General features: G+C 40.7%; 1 long non-coding RNA gene across 1 annotated transcript in view; it reads left to right on the top strand.

The window, feature by feature from the left end:
* The first annotated feature begins 642 nt into the window (after positions 1 to 642).
* The window catches only part of LOC115099293, a 168,802-nt gene continuing 144,700 nt past the window's right edge, over positions 643 to 24,744 (top strand). Inside the window, exon 1 of the long non-coding RNA XR_003858731.1 lies at positions 643 to 728. This is a non-coding gene — a long non-coding RNA (uncharacterized LOC115099293). The remainder of the gene's footprint in view (positions 729 to 24,744) is intronic.

The following is a 24,744-nucleotide window of genomic DNA, read 5'->3' on the forward strand; positions in this document are numbered from 1 at the left end:
CAGATAAACATTTTCTCCACATTTTGGAAATCATAAATATGCGTTTGGCTAAAGGTTTTGTGCCTTGGTTTTTGAAGCAGACTATTATCACTCCAATCCTAAAAAAAATCTCATTCAGAAAAAAACAAATTGCAGAAATTTTCATCCTATTGCCAACTTGCCCTTTTTTATCTAAGATTATCCAGAAACTGGTTAATCATCATATATCCAAACCAAAAATAAATGGCTAGGACAAATACACCATTCAATATAATAAGGAGCATCTTTTCTAATATCCTTAAATATATTGAGGTAAGTAAGCATATTCAGAACAGTAGCACAGATTTCATAGGTTCAAGTGAAATGTGTGCTTATGCCCAATACAGTGTAATCGGAGCTAACAAGTGTGATGAGGCACACTGTTTACCCAGAGAAGAAAACCTGGACTGGATTATCCCAGGAAGAGCCAGAGGCAGATCCAGGCAGCAAGGGCCTCAGAGAGACAACAGGGAACCTAGATTTCCCAGGCTTTTAGAGCCACGGACTGACCAATGAAAGAGAGAGAAAGTGCTGGTCATACACTAGGAGGCATGCACCTGGGGGGAAGCGACGCATGGTTAGGGAGGAGGAAGTTCAGGAGGAGGCTGGGAGTTTAAATCAGGGGCCAGCTCCACGACTGAGGAGGAGGAGGACATGGAAGTGGATTACCTATAGTCAGAAACAGAAACAGAGACAGAAATGGAAATAGAGTGAGTCTGGTTACTCTGATTATTTTTCTTTGTTTTGAGGATTGTGAGGTTGTTGCCTGGAGAATGAAATGTGGGGAGAAGGGGCGTGTTGTGCGAGAGCCTAGGAGGCCTACGAAAAGAGTCCTAGAGCAAAGTTTACTTTTGTTTGTTTTCTCCCTATGAACTGGGTGAACTTATAATTAGGTTTTGTTGGTGATAGGACTGGAAAAGGCAGCATGTGACCAGAACAGGACAGTAGAGAGACCTGCCATCCGGCAGTCCTGGGAGCTTTCCCTGAGGGGCCCTGCTGTCTAGTCATGGTTCCTTTGCAAGGGATGTCAAGAGGGAACAATCATTAATCTAGTACTTTGCTATTGTTGTGTTTGGTGACGTTCTATTCCTTGGAACTGAGCTCACGTGGAACTGTTACATGTAGCACTCTAGAAAACTGGACTATTTATGAAGCCACATGCTTACCTGCTGTGCCTTCAACAGGAAGACCAGGTCATGACAGAGTCCTGCAGAGTGGAACTACCTTCGAAAGTGCAGTCTTCCTCTAACCAAGCCTTAGAATCTACTCCGTCTGATACGTCTGGACACAAGCTTGTTAGTTACTGACTCTTTTTCTAATAAAACTGCTTTCAAAAGTTCAGGGACATCAACAGGAGAGCTGGTTAGAGAATTACATAATATTTAAAACTCACAGAGGGTATACCTGTCTTTAGAATTAAACATTGTCACTGCTTTATAAGATTTGTGCAACTGGTGGAGAGAGAATAAACAAATACTTGTAAACTCCATTTCAAACATGAGGATACATGCTAAATTTATTTACAAAGCTTTAATTAACCTCTGCAGTGGCTCAATTAAAATGAGCAGAAACTGTATTTCAAAAATTACTCAACACAAAGCTAAAATTACCTTAAATTGCACAGCAGTTCAAGCTATTAGTTTTATCACTGGCTTGATAATATAAATGAGAATGGTCAACTGCAAGAAGAAATTACACCCTTTATTGCAGGAACAGTTTAGAAAGAGATGAAAAATGCTAAGTAATAGAAGTCTTATTGCTAACAAGTAAGAGAATAATTCTGTTGGGACATGAGATGGTCCACTTACCAAACAGAGAGATATACAATATTGGAAATGTAGGCAGTTGTGCACTACTTTATTCTTAATCTTCTGGTGTTTTGTTTCTTGGTACTGAATTACTTGCAAATTATTCCTCTTTCTTCCAGTATATGGTGTGCTCTCTTTGTATACCCTCCTGATTTAAAAATAGGGCATATGGCTTAGAAAAAAGCAATGCATTATCTCATTTTTATCTTCGCAGTTTTTTAATTAAACTCTGTGAGCACGCAACTGCTCCAGCAGGGTCTATGAACAAGGTCACCATGGCCCATAGAGGTACCAGAATAATTTTATCTGAAGGGTCTGTACCGTCGTTACCACCATCATTAGTAGCCCTAGTGCTGAAGCTAAGAGTGAGCACCTCTTAATCCTGAGCATCTTGCAGCCAGTATGAATTTTTCTTTTTCTTTCCTGTCACACTTTACTGAGATTTACTTCAGATATTATAAGAGGTCACCATGTGAAGGTATTCCACAAGATTTGGTGAGAGAAATGTACTCCGAGTTTTCTCTCCCCTCAGGCTTGTATTTTCAGTAGAAGGTGGTGTTCAATGGATGTTTCCAAAATCATTTCCATTCATTTAATTTCAATATATGTACCATATTTTTCACTCCATAAAACGCACTTTTTTCCCCCCAAAAGTGGGGGGAAAATGTCTGTGTGTCTTATGGGGCGAATGTAGCGTCTCTCCCTCTCGCGCGCTGTCCCCTTCCTCCTCCTCCTAACTCAGCCCAGTCAGTATGGTGGCACAGGTCAAATGCATGCAACATTTCATCATAATATATATAGTATATTACCCTCATTATTTTCTAATATATCTAAACAAATGAGAAGGAAATGGCCTGTACTAAACAAACTTTGATGCCATGTATCATCTTCTGCCAGCAGAGTGTGAGCTCCCTGCTGGTCTGCTGTTCCTGGGGTGCATCTTACTGCGAAGCTCAATGTGGTGCAGGTCAAATATAAGCTGTTTGAACCATGTGCACTATGGAGGCCCCTCCAGTTCAAACAGCTCCCTGCTGGTCTGCTGTTCTCGGGGTGCCGCCGACCTTCACAATAAGATGCACCCTGCAACACCCCAGGAACAGCAGACTGACAGGGAGCTGTTTGAACTGGAGGGGCCTCTGTAGCACACGCAGTTCAAACAGCTGATGTTTGACCTGCACCACCCCGAGCTTCACAGTAAGATGCACCCCGGGAACAGCAGACCAGCAGGGAGCTCAAGCTCTGCCAGCAGAAGACGATACATGGCATCAAAGATGTTTAGTACAGGCCATTTCCTTCTCATTTGATAGATATATTAGAAAATCATGAGGGTAATATACTTCCTGGGTCAGAGGACACATGATACAAACCTTTACTTTTTTAGTTCATGGTATAGTTCAGTGACTTATGATAAAATGTTTCTTGCATATAAAGCAATGTGGATTTTCCGAAAAGATTAGCAGTTTTTGACAGCTGAAATTAATGAAAAGCAAATAGAATTACTGCCTGTGCTGATTAAGTGGCTACCTGTTGAAATATTAGGAGCAAATTGCTCTCCTAATCAATGTAATATAGCCCGGACTATTTATTACTGAACTTTGGAGCAGTCATGAAAGTTTAAAATAACTGGTGTGAGAGAGCTGTGTGTATGAGGGAGAGAGTCTGAGTGTGTGATTGTCTGTGGGTATGTGTATATGTGAGGGAGAGAAAACCAGTGAGTGTGAGTACCTGTGTTGATGTTCTCTGCCTTACTATAAAAAACAAAACCAAAAAAATATCCCAAAGACGGCCACCAGGAGGGAGCTCCATACAGAGCCTGTCATGGGGACAGAATTTTTTTTTATTATTATTTTCTAGGGATGTGAATCGTTTTTTGACGATTTAAAATATCGTCCGATATATTTTAAATCGTCAAAAAATCGTTAGGGCCACGATACAATACCAATTCCCCCGATTTATCGTAAAAAAATCGTAAATCGGGGGAAGGGGGAAGGGGGAGGGCAGGAAAACCGGCACACTAAAACCCCCTAAAACCCACCCCCGACCCTTTAAATTAAATCCCCCACCCTCCCGAACCCCCCCCCCAATGCTTTAAATTACCTGGAGATCCGGCGGTGGTCCAGAACGGCGGCGGTCCGGAACGGCCCCCTCAATAGAATCGTGTTGTCTTCAGCCGGCGGCATTTTTCAAAATGGCCGCCGCAAAATGGCGGCGGCCATAGACAAAAACGATTCGACGGAGGAGGTCGTTCCGGACCCCCGCTGGACTTTTGGCAAGTCTTGTGGGGGTCAGGAGGCCCCCCCAAGCTGGCCAAAAGTTTCCTGGGAGTCCAGCAGGGTTCCGGGAGCAATTTCTTGCCGCGAATCGTTTTCGTACGGAAAATGGCGCCGGCAGGAGATGAATGACCTCCTGCAGTCGATCTCCTGCCGGCGCCATTTTCCGTATGAAAACGATTCGCGGCAAGAAATCGCTCCCGGAACCCTGCTGGACTCCCAGGAAACTTTTGGCCAGCTTGGGGGGGCCTCCTGACCCCCACAAGACTTGCCAAAAGTCCAGCGGGGGTCCGGAACGACCTCCTCCGTCGAATCGTTTTTGTCTATGGCCACCGCCATTTTGTGGCGGCCATTTTGAAAAATGGCGCCGGCTGAAGACAACACGATTCTATTGAGGGGGCCGTTCCGGACCGCCGCCGTTCTGGACCACCGCCGGATCCCCAGGTAATTTAAAGCATTTGGGGGGGGTTCGGGAGGGTGGGGGATTTAATTTAAAGGGTCAGGGTGGGTTTTAGGGGGGTTTAGTGTGCCGGCTCACGATTTTAACGATTTTTCACGATAGTTTACACACCCAAACGGCAACAATACGATTCCCTCCCCCTCCCAGCCGAAATCGATCGTTAAGACGATCGAGGACACGATTCACATCTCTATTATTTTCCTCCTCTAAATCCTAGGTGCGTCTTATAGTGCGAAACATACAGTATTTAATGAGCAGAAAATAGATTTGATTCAAATGGATCTTGTCACCATTTAGCCCTTTAACTTGAATGGGAACTTTTTTTTGACATTCGTGTTTTCTTTATCTTTAACACGAGCCATCTTTCTTCCTGTAACACTCACTGACTGTTCTCTTTTTTTGTCATGAATGGTTGAAATGGATTTTAAGACCCATTTGATATTTCAAACTTTCCCTCTTCATCATGATTTTAAGTGCAAGTGCATGTGCAACTTTCAAATTATCTTTTAAGAACATTCTTAGGAACTTTTGGCCAGCTTGGGGGGGCCTCCTGACCCCCACAAGACTTGCCAAAAGTCCAGCGGAGGTCCGGGAGCGACCTCCTGCATGCCGGCCGTCCAATGCCAGGACTCAAAATGGCGCCAATCGCCTTTGCCCTCACTATGTCACAGGTACCGATGGTCGGCCCCTGTGACATAGTGAGGGCAAAGGCGATTGGCACCATTTTGAATACTGGCAGCAGATCGCCTTTGCCCTCACTATGTCACAGGGGCTGACTGTCGGTACCTGTGACATAGTGAGGGCAAAGGCGATCTGCGCCATTTTGAGTCCTGGCATCGGACGACCGGCATGCAGGAAGTCGCTCCTGGACCCCTGCTGGACTTTTGGCAAGTCTTGTGGGGGTCAGGAGGCCCTCCCAAGCTGGCCAAAAGTCCCTGGGGGTCCAACGGGGGTCCCGGAGCGACCTCCTTCACTCCGGCCGTCCGATGCCAGGACTCAAAATGGCGCCGATAGCCTTTGCCCATACTATGTCACAGGGGCTACTGGTGCCATCGGTCAGCCCCTGTCACATGGTAGGAGCACAAGATGGTGCCGGTGACCATGCAACAAGGGCTGACCAATGGCACCGGTAGCCCCTGTGACACAGGCTATCGGCACCATGATGAAACCAGCACAGAGGGTGTGAGAGAGCAGGGGATGGCTTCTGGACTCCCCGCTGGACCACCAGGGAGTTTTGGTAAGTCTTGGGGGGGTCAGGAGGGTAGGGGGTTGTAGTTAATTTTAATTTTAGCTGGGACACGAATATAAATAGCCATATTAACGCATTGGGGCGCCATACGGCCGAATGCAACTCATTTGCTCCCCGACAAATCCGAATCACGAATGCAATGTACGGCGTCCCTCTGCACATCCCTACTATTCACTATAGGACAACACTTTCCACTGAAAACTCTTCTCTGTATAGCAGGGTCTTAAGCCCCTTTTAAAAAAAATTTGTATCACTCTGTGTTCTTAGGCATTCTAGTAAGGTATTCCAGAGGACTAGACCAGCTATTGAAAAAGCTCTTTCTCTCTCCTCACCAATGTGTGCCATTTGAACTGTTGGGACTTCCAACATACCCTTGTTTTGAGATCTCAAAGCTCAACATGGGGTATAAATATAGAGTTTAGAACATACCCCTGGAGTATTTGTAGTATTTATCAATTTATGGATTAATATAAGTGTCTTATATTGAATTCTAGCTCTAATTGGGAGCCAGTATAAGTCAGCAAAAACAGATGTGATACGATCATATCTCTTTTTACCCGAAAGCAATCTTGCAGTGGAATCCTGTAGCAACTGGAGAAAATGCAAGGTTGAGGAAGGAGTGCTCAATAGCAATGAGTCACAATAATCTATTCCTGAGAAAATCAATGATTATAAAACTGTTCTAAAGTCTTCTATATGTAAGAGTGGTTTTAAATGATTCAACAACTGAAGTTTCATATAAGTGCATATTATGGTATTAATATTGTTATGCTCAGGCTTGTGAACCCTTGGACCGATGGGAGGATGGTATACCTGACGAGGTGGATCCATAGGTCTCTCATCAGGTGGCGAGGCAGAGCAGAAGATGCGACCAGCTGACCCTCGGCACTGGAGACTGAGGCTATGGAGGCAGCGAAGAGTCGTGACGTCGAGGAGCGGAACTGTGTCTTCGCCACTGGAAGTCCGCGGTCCCCCCAGGAGGAGCCCGTAGGGTCCTGGACTGCTGGGACTTAGTGAACCTTTGAGAGGTCAAGGAGTCGAGAGTTTGGTGCAAGGGCTAACTGGAGCTTCACCCCTGGAAGCCCGCGGTCCCCCCGGGAGGAGCCCATAGGGATCCGGGCCATTGGGACTTAGGTGGGCCCTTTGAGACGATGGTCCAGAAGAAGTCCGAGGTCAAGTGCCAGAGGGTCGTCGCTTACCAGTCCGAGGTCACACACCAAGGGATCGCCACTTGCCAGTCTGAAGTCACACACCAGGAATCACCGCTTGCCAGTCCGAAGTCACACACCAGGAATCACTGCTTGTCAATCCGAAGTTAGGAACCAGGAATCACTAAGATGAGACAGGAACCAAGGAGCAAGGATCCAAAGCACAAGAACTCACCGAAGTAAGCAGACCTGACCAATGGAGGACATTGCCAAGTCAAGGAATGAGCAGAGGAAGTTTCCTTATATACTTCCTCTGCTCTGGATCATTGAGAACCGCTGAACGTAGTTAAAGGGACGAGGTCCCTTTAAATCAAGCAAGGAGGCGCAGCCTCGTGCCTAAGATGGCGGCGGCCATCTTGGATCTCCTCCGCGGAGGAAAGGCTGCCTGATGCCGCGAGGGAGGAGCAGGGACGGCTCCCCACCTGGCGGCCATCCCGGGGTCCCACGCCGGAGCAACGGGCACGGACTCAGCAGCTTCCCTTGAAGCTGCCGCCGCAAGTTGCCACCGCGGGTGAGGTAGGAGGCCTCGGCCATGGGTGGCCACGGCCACAGAACACAACAAATATGGGTTTCCATGGAACGATTAGTTTCAAGAACAACCCCCAAATCATAAACTGGGGGTTTTTTTATGGGTATGGAATATTTCCTAAATTCAAATCTAATGTTGACTGGTATATATTTTTGTCTGGGACAACATAATAATTTCTGTCTTTTGAATATTTAATGACAGACAGTTATAAACATTCATTGCTCAATAACATTTAAATATATCTTCAGATAGTTCAGTGTGTCAATTATAGAATCTTTTAGCTATTATAGCCACTCTCACTTCACCCTTTAACCATGCTGGAAGTCATTTACCCTTCCTTCCAATTTTTCTAATGTGCACAATACATCTCATCTCGACTTCCAAAATGGTATTTTTAAACAACGTCCATGTCTGATCTAAACTCTTAAACTTTGTAGTTGCTCCTTTCATTTCTTTCCTAACCATTCTCCTCATTTTATCAGTCACTTTTTTGAAAGTTAAATCTGCCACCACCAGTTATTAAGTCAAATTTGATCATTTTCTGAGCACTATTGCCAAGTGACTCCAACACTGCTAATTTTCACACCAAATCCTGTGTTCCACTAAGGTCTAGGTAGAAAATAGTTTCCCCTCTTGTTGGTTCTTGTACCAGTTACTCCATGAAGAAGTCATTTATTTAATCTAGAAACTTTACCTCTCATGAATGTCCTGATGTAACATTCACCCAGTCAGTACTGGGGTAATTGGAATCAGCTTGTATTACTGTGCTGCTGATTTTGTTAGCTTCCTTAATTTCTTTTAGCAATTCATTGTCTATTTATTTATTATGGGTAAGTTGACGGTAATACACCCCCACTGTCATTTTATTCCCCTTTCTCCTGGAATTTCTATCCATAAAGATTCAACATTGATTTTTGTTTTCTGCAGAAATGTTATCTTGTTTGACTCAATACCCTCTTCCACATATAGTGCCACCCCCTCCACCAATTTGATCCATCCTATCATTTCAATATAATTCATACCCTGGCATCATACCCTGGTATCATGGTTTACCATTGGGTTATCCTCCTTCCACCAGTCTCTGAGATGCCAATTATATCTGCCTCTTCATCCAATGCTATACACTCTAACTCTCCCATCTTATTTTTTAGACATTCTAGCATTTGTATACAGACCTTTCAAATATGCTTTTTTTCTTTGTATTAACAACTTGCTCATTAGTTGACAAAGGTAATTTAGAATTTTTCTGCTCTTTACTTAGACACCTGGTTCACTTTGGCATTTATTGCAACCAGTGGCGTATCTAAAGTATTTGGCACCTGAAGTGGATACTTCCTTTGGCACCCCCCCCCCCCCAGATTTGCTTCTTTGTCCCCCCGCCCAGTGATCTCTGGTTCCCCTCTCCCTCACACAGGCTTTCTCTCTCTCTTTTGCACACACTTTCACACACCCCTTCACTCAGCTCCCTTCCTCACACACACAAGCATCCACCCTCACTCCCATACACCACACAGACATTCCCTAACAAACACACTCTCTCGCACTTCCTGTCCTGCTCCCCATCAAAGGCACAGCAGCAGTTTCCTCCTTCAGGCCCCATGACAGACGGAGACTCTTCATTTTTCTTGAGGCAGCATGGGGGTTAGTGTGGCTCTGCTTCCTGCATCTGCGGTGGGGAGGATGGAGGAAGCGCTGTTGCTCTTCCTCCTGCTTCGGGCACAACTGCATGATCTTCCTTCTTCCTGCCCACACAGACCCACCACATCCTCTTCTGGGCCACGGGGGGGAAGGAAGAAGAAAAGGCTATGCAGTTGCCGGCTCGAGAACTGTGGTGCTCTAGGCGGCTGCCCAGTGCTCCCACCGCTTGCGGAATGGAGGTCTCCCTCTTTTTTAGTGCGAGCGGGATGGGCTACACTCACGGCTGCTGACCTCCTGGCTGCCACCCGGGGCAGATCGCATCCACTGACACCCCCCCCCCCCCCCAGTATGCCACTGATTGCAGCATCTCTGCTGGGATGCCAGACTTTCCCTGTTCTCTTAGTATCCTTCAAAGATGCATCATTTCAAACCATGTGTTTCTGAGCAAATGTTGGCTTTCCCATATCATCCAGTTTAAAAGTTAAGTGACAGCAGCCTGTCCTCTCTATATTTAAGGTGAAGCCCATCCTTTCAGAAAAGGCCTTCTCTTCCCCAAAATGTTGCCCAGTTCCCAATAAACCTAAAACCCTATTGTCTCATCCATGCATTGAGACTTTGGAGCTCTGCCTGCCTCTGGGTCCTACACGTGGAATGAGGAGTACTTCTGAGAATACTATACTGGAGGATTTGGATTGCAACTTTCTACTTAAAAACCTAAATTTGGCTTCCAGAACCACCCTCCTACATTTTTCTATGTCATTGGTACCCACCTGTACCAAGAAAGCTGGCTCTTCCCCAGCACCATTTAAAATCCTATCTATGTGATGTGTGAGGTCCACCACCAATGTGATGTGTGAGGTCTCCCACCTTTGTACCAGGCAGACTAGTTACCAATCAATCTTCACATACATCAGCCATCCAGCTATCACCTTTCTTCTTAATAGTTGAATCACTAACTACAATGGCCATCCTAACCCTTCCCTCCTAGGCATTTGCCCCTGTGTGAGAGGATACTGCATTACCTTTAGGGCAGGTCCTAGCTACAGGATTGCTTCCTGCCTCATCAAGGTGATGCTTTCCTTCCAGGTGACCTTTCTCCTTCAATCTAGCACAGGGGCTGCCAGAGTGGCGGTGGGACCTCTCTACTATTCCCATGAAGATCTCCTCTATATATCTCTCAGACCTCCTTTACTCCTCCAGGTCTGACACTCTAGCCAGAGATAGGACTCATTCTTTGAGGGCTAGGAGCTCTTTGCACCTAGAGCACATATACAACCTCTCATCAGCTGAGAGATAATCATACATGTGACACAGTGCAAAAGAATGGAAATCATCCCTCTCTCTGCTGGACTACTTTCTGCATCTTAATTTAGTTGATTTGTTATCAAATTAAAATTTCTAAGGGAGTAGGGATGTAAAGCTAACCTAAAGTACTTTTAGTCTATTGATTAAATTTATTTTATTTTTTATTTATTTAATGGTTTTATATACCGACATTCATCAATGATATCACATCGGTTCACAGCGAAACAAGAAACTAGTGCCTGTGGCGGCGCTTTACATCGAACAAGTTTAACATAATACAATTAGAACATATTGAAACATAATAATTAGAGAGTAAGGAAAGGTAGGGGAAATAAAGCATTAATCTAAAATTAAAATAACATGAATACAAGAGGGTAAAAAGAGAAAAAAGGAGGAAAAGTGACAGAAGAATGAAATTAGATTAATAAATTAGTGTAGGCAAAGATTGCAGGTATATACAAAATGTACAATTATAGGGAATAACATGAAATATCAAATGTGAAGGGAAGGGGTGAGGAGAGGGGGGGAGAAGAAGGGGTAGGGAGGGGGTAGGGTAATACAGAAGGGAGTGAGAGGAGGAATGATGTATGCTTAGGGAGAAACCAGTTCGAGGGGGACTCATCTGCATTTAGTGAAAATCTGGGTCAAGGGGGACAGAGATGGGAGGGCATAGATGAGAGAAATGAGAATTTAAGTGTATGCTTTGGTGAAGAGCCAGGTCTTAAGCTTGCGCTTGAACGTTTTTGGGCATTCTTCTTGGCGAAGTTCAACTGGCATTGTATTCCAGAGAATGGGCCCTGCGATTGATAATGCACGTGCTCTCGTGGAGGTTAATTTGTAGAGTTTAGGTGAAGTGGTGGGCATGGTGGCGAGATGAATGTGTCTAGTGGGTTTATTGGCTTGGTGAAATCGGAGGGAGTCATTGAACCAATTCATTTCGGGGTTGTACAAGGCCTTATGAACGAGTGAGAGAGCCTTATATTGTATACGGGAGGCTATGGGAAGCCAATGTAGATCTTTTAGTACCGGTGTGATGTGATTGTGTCTGTGTGTGTTGGTCAAAATCCATGCTGTAGTATTTTGTAGTATTTGTCTGTGTCTCAAAACACTTTGAGGTAGATTTTAAAAGGTGTGCGAGTGCGTCCATGGGCACGTGCTTCCCAGCACGCGCACATGGACATGTCAATTTTATAACATGCACGCACCGGCACGCGCATGTTATATAATCCGTGGGCCACACGCACATGCATGCTGGATTTTATAATCCAAGCATGCATGTGCGGGAAGTGCGCACAAGGGGGCCTAATTGTATAAAAGTACGCACGGCGATGAGATTGGGCCTCTCCCAGTTTCCTCCCAGTCCGCTCTTTAATTGGAGCAGACTGGGAGGAAACTTTCCTACCCCGCTACCTATTCTCCCTCCCTCTTTCCCTCTCCTCCCCAACCCCTAAACCCTTTTGCCTACCTTTTCTTTTTTTTTCTTTTTTTGCTTATCCCATTGGAGCAGAAGCAACTTGTGTGTGCCAGCCATCTGCCAGCACTTCTGCATGCGCAAGGCCCGGCCACGCGCTTAACCACCGTTTATTACGTGCGTGGCCGTTTAAAAATTTGGCCATATATTTGTAGTGTCTCAAAATACTATATTTAATCAAAATATTAACTACTCAGTAATTCTATTTGAATTAAATTTCATCTGTATGAAATCTATAGTAAATTATAGAAAGGATTTGATTCCAGTAGACTCTGGTGAAGTGACTTTCCTAAGGTCACATGTAGCAACAGTGGGAATTGAAATCTGGTCTCCCTGGTTTGCAGTCTACTGCTTCAGGGAGGCTACTCCTCCACTTCAGCTGTCTTTCTCTATTCTTTAGCTAAATCCTTGGCCCCCCCCCATGTCAGGTATCCCAGCCCACAATGAGACAAATGATAGTGAACAGATGCTATCAAGTTAAAAAACAAATTGCCAAAACTATTAAATAGAACAGTTGCCAAAGTTGGCTGTGAAGTATTATAGAAATCACATAATACACAGTTAGCGAGAACAAATTGTTGACTATTGCAAAATTTGGTGCATGCATCCTATACACAATTACACAGGGAAGATAGATGAGAGAAGTGAGGTGCAGCAGAGTAAGTAAATAGCACCCAGTTGGGTGGCCTCCTTTTAAGGCCTGAATCTCTATCCTTCTTTCTCTCACCCATGTAGTTTTTAAATGGCCCAATAGATCTTCGGAGCTGCAAAGGAAGCATGCCTGTTCCTCACGATATGACCTGATGACTAATAATACTAGCATCCGACATGACCAGAGCAACCCTGTTTGTCTATCATGCCACCCAGCTGGCACTAACCCATAAACCTTCCCTTTCATCATACAGCACCAGACAAGAAGCTGCCACCAGCTGGCCCTTTAAGTCTGTCTGTAGGTATGTGAGGCATCATCTTCCCTCTCCTTCCCCCATACACTCAGATCATCTCCAGTCATGATAGTTTGTTTATGTAGCAAAATGATTAAGTATATACACGTGTACAGTAGGACAGCTGAAGTCTAGACTTCCTTATTATGCACATGGAAAATTCTGTTTTTGTAATACTCTTCCAATACACCTAAATCCATGACTTGCTGGAGGATAAACACTGTGCTAATGAATATGTCAACATATGTTTCAGCTGCACTTTGCAAAATACTATTATTATCCATGAATTACACACTTTTCATTTTACAATATGGCAACACATTTTAATTACAATACAAATTATATGGTATGCCATGCAGCAGTAAACAAAGAACTCATTTGTGATCCTTCTGTGCTCATCATATGTTGACTAATTAGTTTCTCCATGATACTCCAAGTGGCTCTTCCGAAGAAAAAGCTCCAGAGGATATAAAGGTTAATATTGAAGTGATTACACATATTTTGCTAACATAATAGTTACAGTTAACACAGCAATCTTCTTGATCCCAATAAATTGTCACTGTTAATTGGCTTTAAATGAAAACTTTGGTCAATAAGCCTTAATTTTTCACCATTCAGTCACGTGGGTTGTAAAGCTGAAAATACTATTTTAAAGCAGTTGAAGCACCTGGATTTTTTTGTAATGAGACAAATAATTCAGCTATCATAAAAATGAGAATGATAAAGATCTCCTTTGTACTTTTTACTGCATTTAATTCTTAAAAAGAAATGTGTTAAAATTTTGAATGCTCACCTGTCATAGTCACTCACCTTTAGAATGCAATAATAAATAACTGGATTTTTTTTTTTTTGTGCTGATCATCATTGGACACTGGTGCTGGTCCCACTCACATCTTTAAAGTATGAATGCAGTTAAACAAGGGACATAACCTCATGAGAGAGGATTTTCAAAGCCTAGATATGACCATTATAAAAGTTCATTACCATTTATTAAAATAAAATTATATGAATACAAATCTGACAAAATAGACAACCTCAAAATAATACTGAGAGAGGGATCAATAGCGCCATGAAAAGATAAGTTTGATTTAGAGACTGAAGATACTTCCACTTTAAATCACTGAACTTTGCATATATACTAATCTTTCTTTCCCTTTTATTCTTGCCTTTTAAAACAAACTGATGGCACTTAATTGATAAAGAACATTTATTAGAAACTATTTATAGTAATGTAGTGTACAGTAACTAAACAACATTACTACTAATTCCTTTGCAATGTTATTAATATGTATAGATTTTATTAAAGTATATAGTCATTATTTGAAAGCATATTAACTTTCTTTCCGTTCATTGTTTCCTGGAAAAAGGAAGCTGTAAAAAGGCATTTTAAATTCTATAAACAAACTAGTATTATTTTTAAAATGACATTTTTCAAATTAATCCGAAATACAAATGTCAATTAATGGATTTGAAATTGTGTGTTTCCATTAAATATTTGTGTATCCTGAATACTTGAAGGAAGCTGCCACGATATACATTATTTTTGAATAAATGATGCAGGTGAAATAATTATATATTTTCTGTTCAGTCTTTGTTACATTAATGACAAACATCTTGTTGTTCATAATGTTATCTTGGAAAATACCATTAATATTTAGAACTCTGAAAGTCATTATCCAATTTCTTTTTCTTTTCCTTGACGCATGCCTGGCTATCACTTCCTTGAAAATTCCTTTGCCTTTGGGTACAATGGTGGTTTTCCTGTTAGTATAGATGTACACTGTCAATATTTTGGTTTTAGTTTGTTTCTTTCATTTTATGGCTGTTTTTTTTTTTGCCTGAAATGTATTGGGGGGGGGGGGGGGTCATTTTGGATAATAGTTTGCACTATTATCTGAAACAAAAAACAATTCTTTTGATTTTTCAGGGCCATTTTTTATTTATGTTTTAGAGCCATTTGTTTTATTCATTTTGGATTAAACAAATTTGAACATTTGTTCAGAATGCCCATTTGTTTTCAACAAATGCATATCCCTAGTAAAAAGCAAAAACAAGCATCAAACAGTTTAACAATGAAACATCCAAAAAGCCTTACATAAAATAATATATGGACACTCATAAACATTAGGACTATGTCAGGTACAACCTTCCTAAGTTTTAATCAACAGATACTAGATAAATTACAAGCTGATAATATTTTTGGTTGCAGTTAAAGGTAGCCAAGAGAAACCCAAATCACTTTCTTGTATTTCAATATATACTTCTAAATGTAGATCAATATATGTTAAGATGCTGTACATCCTGAAGCTTGAACAACTCACTCAATACCTGCCATGTTTCAAGAGGCATGTCTCTGGATAAGGGATATAATAATCCCCAAATAAAGCAGCAATTCAATCCCCAAATAAAGCAGCAATTCAAAAAATAATGTACAAACTGTTTTACTGTTATAGCACTCAGTGGGGTCTGCATTTGTTTGGAACAAATGTATACTCCAAACAAAAAAAAAAGTTTGTTTTTTTCTCTTCTAAATGAAATGAATGAACAGAGGTTCTAAAAACATGAAATGTTTTGCTTGCATTTGTTTTCAAATCCATTAAAGTCTATGGAGCAAGCAAAATAGCAGGGGGTTTCTTGTTTTTTATAGACAGCAAGTCAGATAGGACAAAGATGGAATGGGAAGAGACAAGGAAGAAGGAGGACCGATCATAGCCAAACACCTTTTCAATCAGCCTTTCCCAACTGGCAGCTGCATGGATTCATAACGACCTGCTCATTTAACCTGAAACTTTGAATACAGTCATCATTTTGAACAATGTCTTTCCTGAAGTTCAGTGAGACAGGTGCTAATTTCTGCACATTGTTTTGCAGCATGAAAGAAAATGTCTAAAACATCGATGCAAAGACAAAAGTAGGTTTAGACTGTTGTTGCTTCTTGTCAGTATGTGATAAGAGGCACTTTGACCTCTATGACTGTTAGAGCAGAGGTTCCCAAACTTGTTCTGGGGTCCCCTAGCCAGTCAGGTTTTTAGGATATCTACAATAAATATGCATGAGATAAAATCTGCATGCTTGGGAGGCAGTACATGCAAATTTATCTCATGCATATTCATTGTGGATATCCTGAAAACCTGACTGATTCGGGGTCCTCCATGACAGATTTTGGAACCACTGGTTAGAGGATCAACAGGAGTTAGAGGGCTATAGAGAGAGACACTGTTTCATTGGTTCCAGCATTTAGGAGAGATCTGTATTTTATTTTTTTTACCCAAGCGGAAATACAGAACTGTCTCTATCTTAACATCTGTGTGTGTCATTTAGTGCAAGAACAGTGCATATAGAAGACAAGCCTACATTTTGTTTCACAATAATCATGATTGCTCTGTATGTGTGTGTGTGTGTGTGTGTGTGTGTCCACACTACTAGGTATACTGTAATGCTAAAGACCCCAGCCACTATCACTAGTCATCTGTATAAATTTAACCTTGCCATTGCCTGTGACAACAAAGGCATAGTGGCAAGAATGGGGGAGGAAGAGGTCTAAAGGGAAAATCTGAACTACTGGCAGTTACACTCCATTCAAATTCCTGCCTGGAGCAGTAGGTTTCCCCACAATGTTGTTCAAGGCAGCAAACCAATCTCTTATGCTCCCTTAATTCATTAGGGAATCAAGGAACATGCTGCCTTTGAATTCCTTCCTGCCTATCTCTGATGCCATAGAGTCTATTGCTCTATGAAAAGTCTCATTCCAAGGATTAACTAATAAGTATTTTGAGACAACTGTAAAATCCTCACTACTATTTCTGTAATGGTTTCCTGGAAAAACAATATAGTGTTCACACAGTTATTCCTTAACTAGTTGTTCATTTCCTATCTTACCTGCCTTTGTCCTACTGTTCAGAGGAAGGACTTGATCGTATATTCTTACTTACGCCTGAAAAAATAAAATTAATCAGTCCATGATCTGACTAAGGTACATCCAAAAAGCCCTGCATACTACATCCTCCTTGGAATCAGTTCTACTCAGAACCGGCTGCTCAGTCCTGGATTTAGGAGGTAGATATTTGCATGCCTACCTAACTAAAAAAAAAAATGTTAATGGATCAGTTTTCCAGAAATGTATCCAAACTTTTTTTTAATCCAAATATATTAGAAACTTTGACCATATCCTCTGGCAATACTTTTCACAGCTCAATTGTGCAGTGACTAAATAAAACCTTTCCAAATTTGTTTTAAATCAGCTACCAGTTGATTTTATAGAGTGTGCCTGTGAAGGGGTATATGGGAGGAAATCCCAGAACATCTTAAAAGACCGACTCCAAAGATTTGGTCCAGTCTACCTTAAACCTAATACAGCAGGGTTTGCTGGTCCTGGGCTGAGGTCCCTAGGAAAGGAGTATAACTAGCCAGGCCAGGAAGGGATAGAGGGCCTCAGATGAGACTAGGAGAAGGTAGAAACTTTGCTAAATGATGTATGAGTTCAAACTGATGATTTTCTGTTTCTAGCACTGCTGAGGTATGCAGCCTTGTGTTTTGTTTAATTTGCTTATACTAAATATAGAATTGCATAAGGATAACCAAGAATCCCAATTGAACCTGTCCTCTGGAAAACAAAGACCGCTCGTGGTGCCACAATACCCTAGTCTTTATACTATTTGAAAGGGTAGATAACTGTTCCATATTTATCTGTTCTACCCCATTGATGATATTATAAACCACCATCATATCCCTTCTCCAAGTGAAGAATGGAATGGATGTAGAAGAATAATTGTGAATTACTTTGGTTCATTACAGGAAATTGCACTTTCCTAAAGATAGGTTTTGCTAGAGAGAAAGGAGTATCATTTTTTGACTGCTGTCTGTGATTTGTCTAATCCTTTACTATTCACCTTACTTTAGGCTTATATTTGCTGTAGTGCTTAAATATGTGAAAGTGCATTTTGGTTTGTTGTAATTTAATTAGAGGGAAGTGTATGCCCCCTGCAAGGCTGAAGTATGAAAGAGGACAAATGTCTGTACATGAGCAAGAGTAGGCAACTTCCAGCCTTCAAGGACACCAATCCATTGAGGTTTTCAAGCTATATCTATAGAACATGCATGAGATTGATTTGTATGCAACTCCATCTCATGCATATTCATTAGAGATATCCCCCATAAAATGAGCAGATTGGTTTCCACTAAGACTGGAAGTTGCAAAAGCAGTGAAAGGGCTGAGGTGGGGAAGAGATGGTCTGGTTGAAGTAGAAAAGGAGAAAGGAACACATGAGTGAGCATGTGGAGGAGTTGATATAGGGAAGATGGACTAGGAAAGTGGAGTGGGGAAAGAGGAAGCAGCAGGAAAAGGTTTCCCCGCAGCAACCTGAAAAGCATTATATAAAAGTGGCATCACAGGCAGTGAGAAATCCAAGAAAAATCGATCACAGAACCAGGAAACAGACGCAAAAAACCAAGACTGGAAGAGGGCTGCCATAATCAATTCAACTTGGTACCATGGAGGAAAAGCTGAAGGTTGCCAGTGGCTATAATAGGATGAAGATCTCTAAAGTAACTGAGCCAGAGTCACAATCACAGCTGCAAATACAACATCTGAGTGTAAGCTCTATGTGACATCCTACTTCCATCTTACCATGGGGGAGGTGGAACATAGCCATCTCAGGAGATATCAGGCACACAGGCTTTCACATTGACTACCAATTTATAACTAATAATATCAATCAAGAAATACTTTATATATTGTATATACTCATATGTAAGCTTAGAATTGTATGCTTTAAAATATGCCTGAAAAATTGAGTTAGGCTAATCTGCAGATCACAGACATATTTTAGATTTTGCTGTGATGTTGCTACACATTGAGGCTGATATGGGCATGCCATGTGTAGCTACCTATTAGTATAATAGTAAAAATATAAACTAAGAATTGTGCTAATTATTTAAAATGGTAGATTTTTAATGCAATATTTATGCATTGTGTTCTGTTTTAAATCATTTTGTGAAATGTGAATTATCATGACTTGTTTGTCTATATTTGATGAAACTTCAACATCCAATTTGTATATGTTAGGAAAAGAGCATAATAAAACCTTACTACAATAGTGCATCAAGATGTTTGCAAAGCAAGTAAGTTACATCTGAAAGTTCTTAAAAATAAGGCAAATGTATGCCTATATCAGTAGGATGTTAAAAGGCAAAGATACATACCTGGCCTACTTCTGACAGTTTGGTGCAAGCACCACTGTAGACTATCACATTTTGAATCACGGCCTATAGGCAGGTTTTGCATTTTCCTGGTTTAAGAAGTTAAAAAATGATGGTCAGCTTATATATGGAAAGGCTTATAAGTGAGTATATATGGTACTAAATTCAAGGCCAAAATGTTTGGAAAATATTTCTTAAAGTAAGTCAAACATCCTTTCCTACACATTTACAACTCAGAGTCTATACCCTATATCATCACATATAAGCAATAGACTTACAAGGTAAATTGGCTTATGGCTACTGCTCAGCCAATGGGACTCTATTTTAAATCAATTTTTCAAAATGAGTAAGTTTTCAGAGGGGAGGATAGCAGGAAGTAAGGAAGGGAGCCCTTCAACAACCTGAATTGTTGGATGTAAAGTGGTGCTACAGGCAGTGAAGAGGTCAGAGACATCCCAACCCAAATCTTAGACCGTTAACATCTGATTAAGTGTAAATGAGAATGACCTTATAGTTAAGGTCATGAGGCATTACCAAGTACTTTTTGGGAAAATAGATCATGGTGGCAAAGAACAGCTTGTGGAAGGAGATCCTCATAACCATTAGTAATTTAGATGTGTACTGGTATAGTATGAACCACTACAAGAATAAATACAGGGACTGCAAAAGACTGCTCTAGGAGAATGTACCTAATATAAGGTCGCATCAAAAGAAGACCAAAGGAGGGAGGACATGTCCCTTCTAGTCCACTGCCTTGGAGAAAAGGCAGATCATTTTGAGATGTAAATAGGTCAAAGTCCTCTAGGGCAAATGAGACACAGACTGCAGAGAAGAGATAAAAAAACACTGTATAACCTTCTTGTCAATACGTCCAAGATAAAGGAACTTCTACATTATGCCAAGGTGTTGTCAAGGTAAACCTCAGCTATCTCAGAAGCCATTAAACATATGGGTCTTCACACAGAACAAAAATACATAACTAACCCCTGGATTCATCATTCCGCTATAAATATAGTGAAATGAGCCACAGCCAGAAAAAGAGCAGGGGGGGCTGATAGTGTGTAGCTGGCCGCATCCTAGCAGTGCCTTTTCACCTGCTGTGGTAGCAGCCATGCTGCACACTATCGCCCCCATAGCACCAATGAAATAGCTGTAGCTATTTCCAGCGGTACTGTGGGCGATAATGTGTGATACATTATCGCACTACAGCCCCCTACTTTGCCTAAACCCAAACTCCTCTCTTTTTCACAATTTGAATGTTGACATCGTGATGCAGTTGTTATTGCTTGCAATAATGGCCCATCGCGATTTGATGAATGAGCCTGTTAAATCAAGGCTTTAACTAGACAGTAAGCGCCTTATCACACTTTAGTATACCTATCCTTGGTTGCAGAAAAATTAAGACAAAACCAGGGTGATTATAATGCATGGAATGTGTACTCTCAAGTTTAGAAGGTGTCCCAGGACCTAGGAGATTAGCTTAGATATTCTTAAAGTTTGTTTCTATGTTGTAAAAGTACACCATTATTTCATGATATGCTATAAGGATTTCCTTCAGATTTTTGACTGTACAATATTTTTAAATCATTGAAATATCTTTCAATAGCTATGTACAGTATGTATATATGTAAATAGGACAATTTTTCAACTGACATGGCAAAAGTCTAAAGAAAAGCTTTAAGCTAATCTGCAGTTAATCATTTGTAAGATAAATTATAATTTAATGGAATACCTATTATTAAAATAATCTCATAGCAGACAACAAAATGCTTTATTGAACCTCATTATCTGATTTGAAGATGCATGTTGCATGTAACAATAGTCCAAAACATGCATTACATATTGATATTTTGTCTTCCAATAATCTTTTGAAGCTGTTATTTTTCACCCTTAACCAACTCATATAAAAAATATCTTCTGAGTTCTGAAATAATCATAAAAGGCAATTATTTATCTGCAGTCTTTTGAGTTTATTATGTTTTGAATTTGTATTATAAGATATCATTGTTTCCCTTTGAAAGCTAAAAGTGCAGAACATATCCTTCTTTCATGAAACCTGCTAATCTTTGTCACGTAGCAGGTAAGCATAGTCCTGTTAGTGTGGTTAAATATATTGTATCTGTCAGGAGCTCTGATCAATTCTTTCATTTTTAAGTTTGCTTGATGACAGCACCTTTTGTAACTCAGGCAGTTAATAAAGTAGTGGACCTTACAGTGGCATTTTCCACTGATTACTGATCAATAGTTTTCCACTATCCATAAACGTATATCATATAGAGGAATGTTTTTTACCTAGAGAAGTTATATAAATGATTCCCATTACTTGTAAAGTATAAGTACACAGTTTAATTGTTCAAACTGTTTTAATGACCAGGAATGATGATGAACTCCAAAACTTTTCTTTTTTTTTTTACATAAAACCTTTTAGATTTAATTAACTCAGTGAAATCATTAAAATACATATTTTTTTGTCACAGGTCATTGCTCTTATCAACTATGTCCTCCATGCTCTTATTTAATTCATATTGGTTTCCTTGTATGGTTTTCTTACTAAATTACCTTGAATCAAAGGCATATAAGTTTACCTGTCAACTCATGCATTGATCAGTTAATGGGTCCAAGTGACTGTCTTTGCAATATAATGTAATTATTAGAGATTTGTACCAATAGTATGAAGCTTGAAGAGTCTTGCTCTTCTTTACAAAAAAAAAAAAAAAAAAGTCTGTTATTTATCCAGTGACCCAATACTGTCCTTGCCTTGTACAATGCACAGTCTGGGAGATCTTTATTTGTTCATTTTTCATTGCTGTCACAATAATTAGCTACAATAGGTGGCTGCTATGTTAAAGCACCAGTTTGCTTTGAAAGTTATTTGAACTATATTTTAATGAATATTGGACAAACTAATAGCCTACACAGAATTAGTCAAGTTGTAGAAATGTGCATCAGAAGAAGACAGAGACTGTGCCAGGATCTGTGACAATTCAGGTTTCCTAACATGTTTTAAGTCTTCTCCCCAAACTTTTCATGTTGTTTTTGCAGCCATTATCCTCCCTGGGAATATAATTTCCCCCTTTACCTCCAACCTTATCTCTTTTCCAGATTGTAATAGTACCTGTTAAAATTCATATTCCTTAGAAAACAAAGTTCTGCCTTTAAATTGCCTTCCCTGGCTTCTTTCTCTGCCTTTATGCCTGTTTTGAAAGCAGGTGAGAATTGAGAGGGATGTCGATGCAATATTTATTAAATCTGCTTTGTGGACACTTTTAAGAGTTCAGGAGTCTGAGGTGAGGAAGATATTGGCCACAATTTTTTAAAGATAGGGAAAGGGGTTGGGGAATTATCACTGCTTGACCCCACAACCTTTTAATATATTGAGGGTGAGAAATGAGGAGGACTCAATATTTAATAAAGAGCATCTCATTCTGCCGGTCTACTTTGTGGAAATCTTTGAGGGTTCAGTGGTGTGAGGTGAGGAAGTTATTGGCCAAAGATTTTTAAAGATAGGGAAAGTGGTAGGGGGAATTACTCCGTGCCGGAGGTTCGCACACGGGCAGCCAGCCAGCATGCGCAAGTTACACCTCCCTCAGGTAGGCGTAACTCGCCGAAACAAGGTAGGGGGGATTAAAGTAGGGCTGGGGGTGGGTTAGATAGGGGAAGGGAGGGAAATGTGGGGGGAGGCGAAAAACATTCCCTCCAAAATTAGAGCGGCCTTGGAGGGAACGGGGAAAGCCATCAGGGCTCCCCTAGGGCTTGACGCATGCAAAGTGCACAAGTGTGCACCCCGTTGCACACGCCCACCCCGGATTTTATAACATGCGTGCGGCACAAATCTACGCCCGCGCATAAGTTTTAAAATCTGGCCCTAAAAGTTTAGCGTTTGGAACAAGACTGTGATTTTATCTGCAATATTTAATAATATATAAACAATTGGAGAGACCATGATGACTGTGTTTCCCCACAGCAATGTATGCTGTTGAGTATAAAGTTTGATATCTCTCCAAATCGTATTTATTTATTTATTTTTATTTAAAAACATTTCTATACCGTCTTTCACAAGCAGATAGCTGACCAAAATGGTTTACAATAAAATGTAAAAAATAAAACAGTAATTTTAAAATAAAATAGAATAAGATAAATAAAATAAAAATAAAATAAAAACGAAAATGAAAATGAAATAAAATAAGAAATAGCATCAACTAATTAAGTAAATAAAAATAAATATACTGAAAACAGTAAAAATAAAAGTAAAAATAAAAATGAAAAAAAATGAAAAAGCTATAAAGCAAAAATAGTAAAGTAGGAAAAAAATACAATGGATTCATTAAACCCCTAATTCTAATAATTATCTTTTGAAATTTAAATTAACTATACTAAATATTTACAAAAACAGAATAAAGTCAGAAATCAACAAAAATAAAAATCAAACTAATAAGAACAAGACTAATGTCCTCTAAAAAATTATCAGCTAATGTACATTGATGTTAACAACTGAAATAAAATAAAACAGTAAATGACGCTTCAAGGCTAATTATGAAATCATTTCCCTGAATCTCCAAACGCTTCTTTAAATAAATAAGTTTTAACTGATTTTTTGAATTCGGCATGATTGACAATTTGTTTCAACGTATTAGGAAGCAAGTTCCAAAGTAAGGGACCCGCTACCGAAAAAGCTCTTTCTCTGGTTAAATTCTATCTCGTTAACCTCACTGTGGGAACATCCAATACATTTTTACTGGCCGATCTAAGACTTCTCATTGGTTTGTATATCCTGAGTGTGGAACATAACCATGTTGAATCGGAGTAATATATCAATGAGTGAATTAGTGATAAAACTTTATATTTAACATGAAATTTAATTGAAAGCCAATGTAAATCAGATAAAATGGGTGTAATATGATGCCTCATTGGCAAGCCTGTTAATAAATGGGCTGCAGTATTTTGAATCTGTTGTAATGGTTTTAGAGTAGAATCAGACAAACCCAGGAAAAGACTGTTACAGTAATCTAATCCCGAAAATCAGGGCCGCCATCAGGAATTTTGAGGCCCCATACAGCCAAAATGTCTGGGCCACAAGCATTCAGTGGATAAAGTATATGCAACAATGTTTATACCTATGTGTAAACTCCACCATAGGTGTAAAAAAATAAAAACAAGTCAACAAACTCAAATCACTTAGATAAATGCACAGTATCTGAGAAATCCAGTGGGTTCTATCCAATAAAGCAGTTCAGTGTGAGTACTGAATTGTGTCCATCTCGACTCATAGTGGAAATAACAGCAAATTCAGGTTTATGAAGCAATCAGTCTCATGCACACACGCCAGTCACCTCCCTGACCAGTCTCTGTCTCATGCACAGTCACCTCCCTGACCAGTCTCTGTTCTCACACACCCACCGCGGCTCCTCGGCCTCCAGCTAGCAAGCAGACAGCGACGGCCCGCGCGCTTTGCCGGCGCATACTGTCTGACGCGGCGGTGACGTCACAGCCGCGTCAGACAGTGAACGCTGGCAGGACAGAGCGCGCGGACGAGTCTCTGTCTGCGGTGCTCTGTAAATCAATGCTATGTGTGTCTAAAAGACACGCATAGCATTGATTCTCTCCCTTCTCTGGGGCCCGCACCCAGGGCCGGCTCCAGGTTTCAGT

This window comes from Rhinatrema bivittatum, chromosome 9 (genome assembly GCF_901001135.1).
Source record: "Rhinatrema bivittatum chromosome 9, aRhiBiv1.1, whole genome shotgun sequence".
NCBI lineage: Eukaryota > Metazoa > Chordata > Amphibia > Gymnophiona > Rhinatrematidae > Rhinatrema > Rhinatrema bivittatum.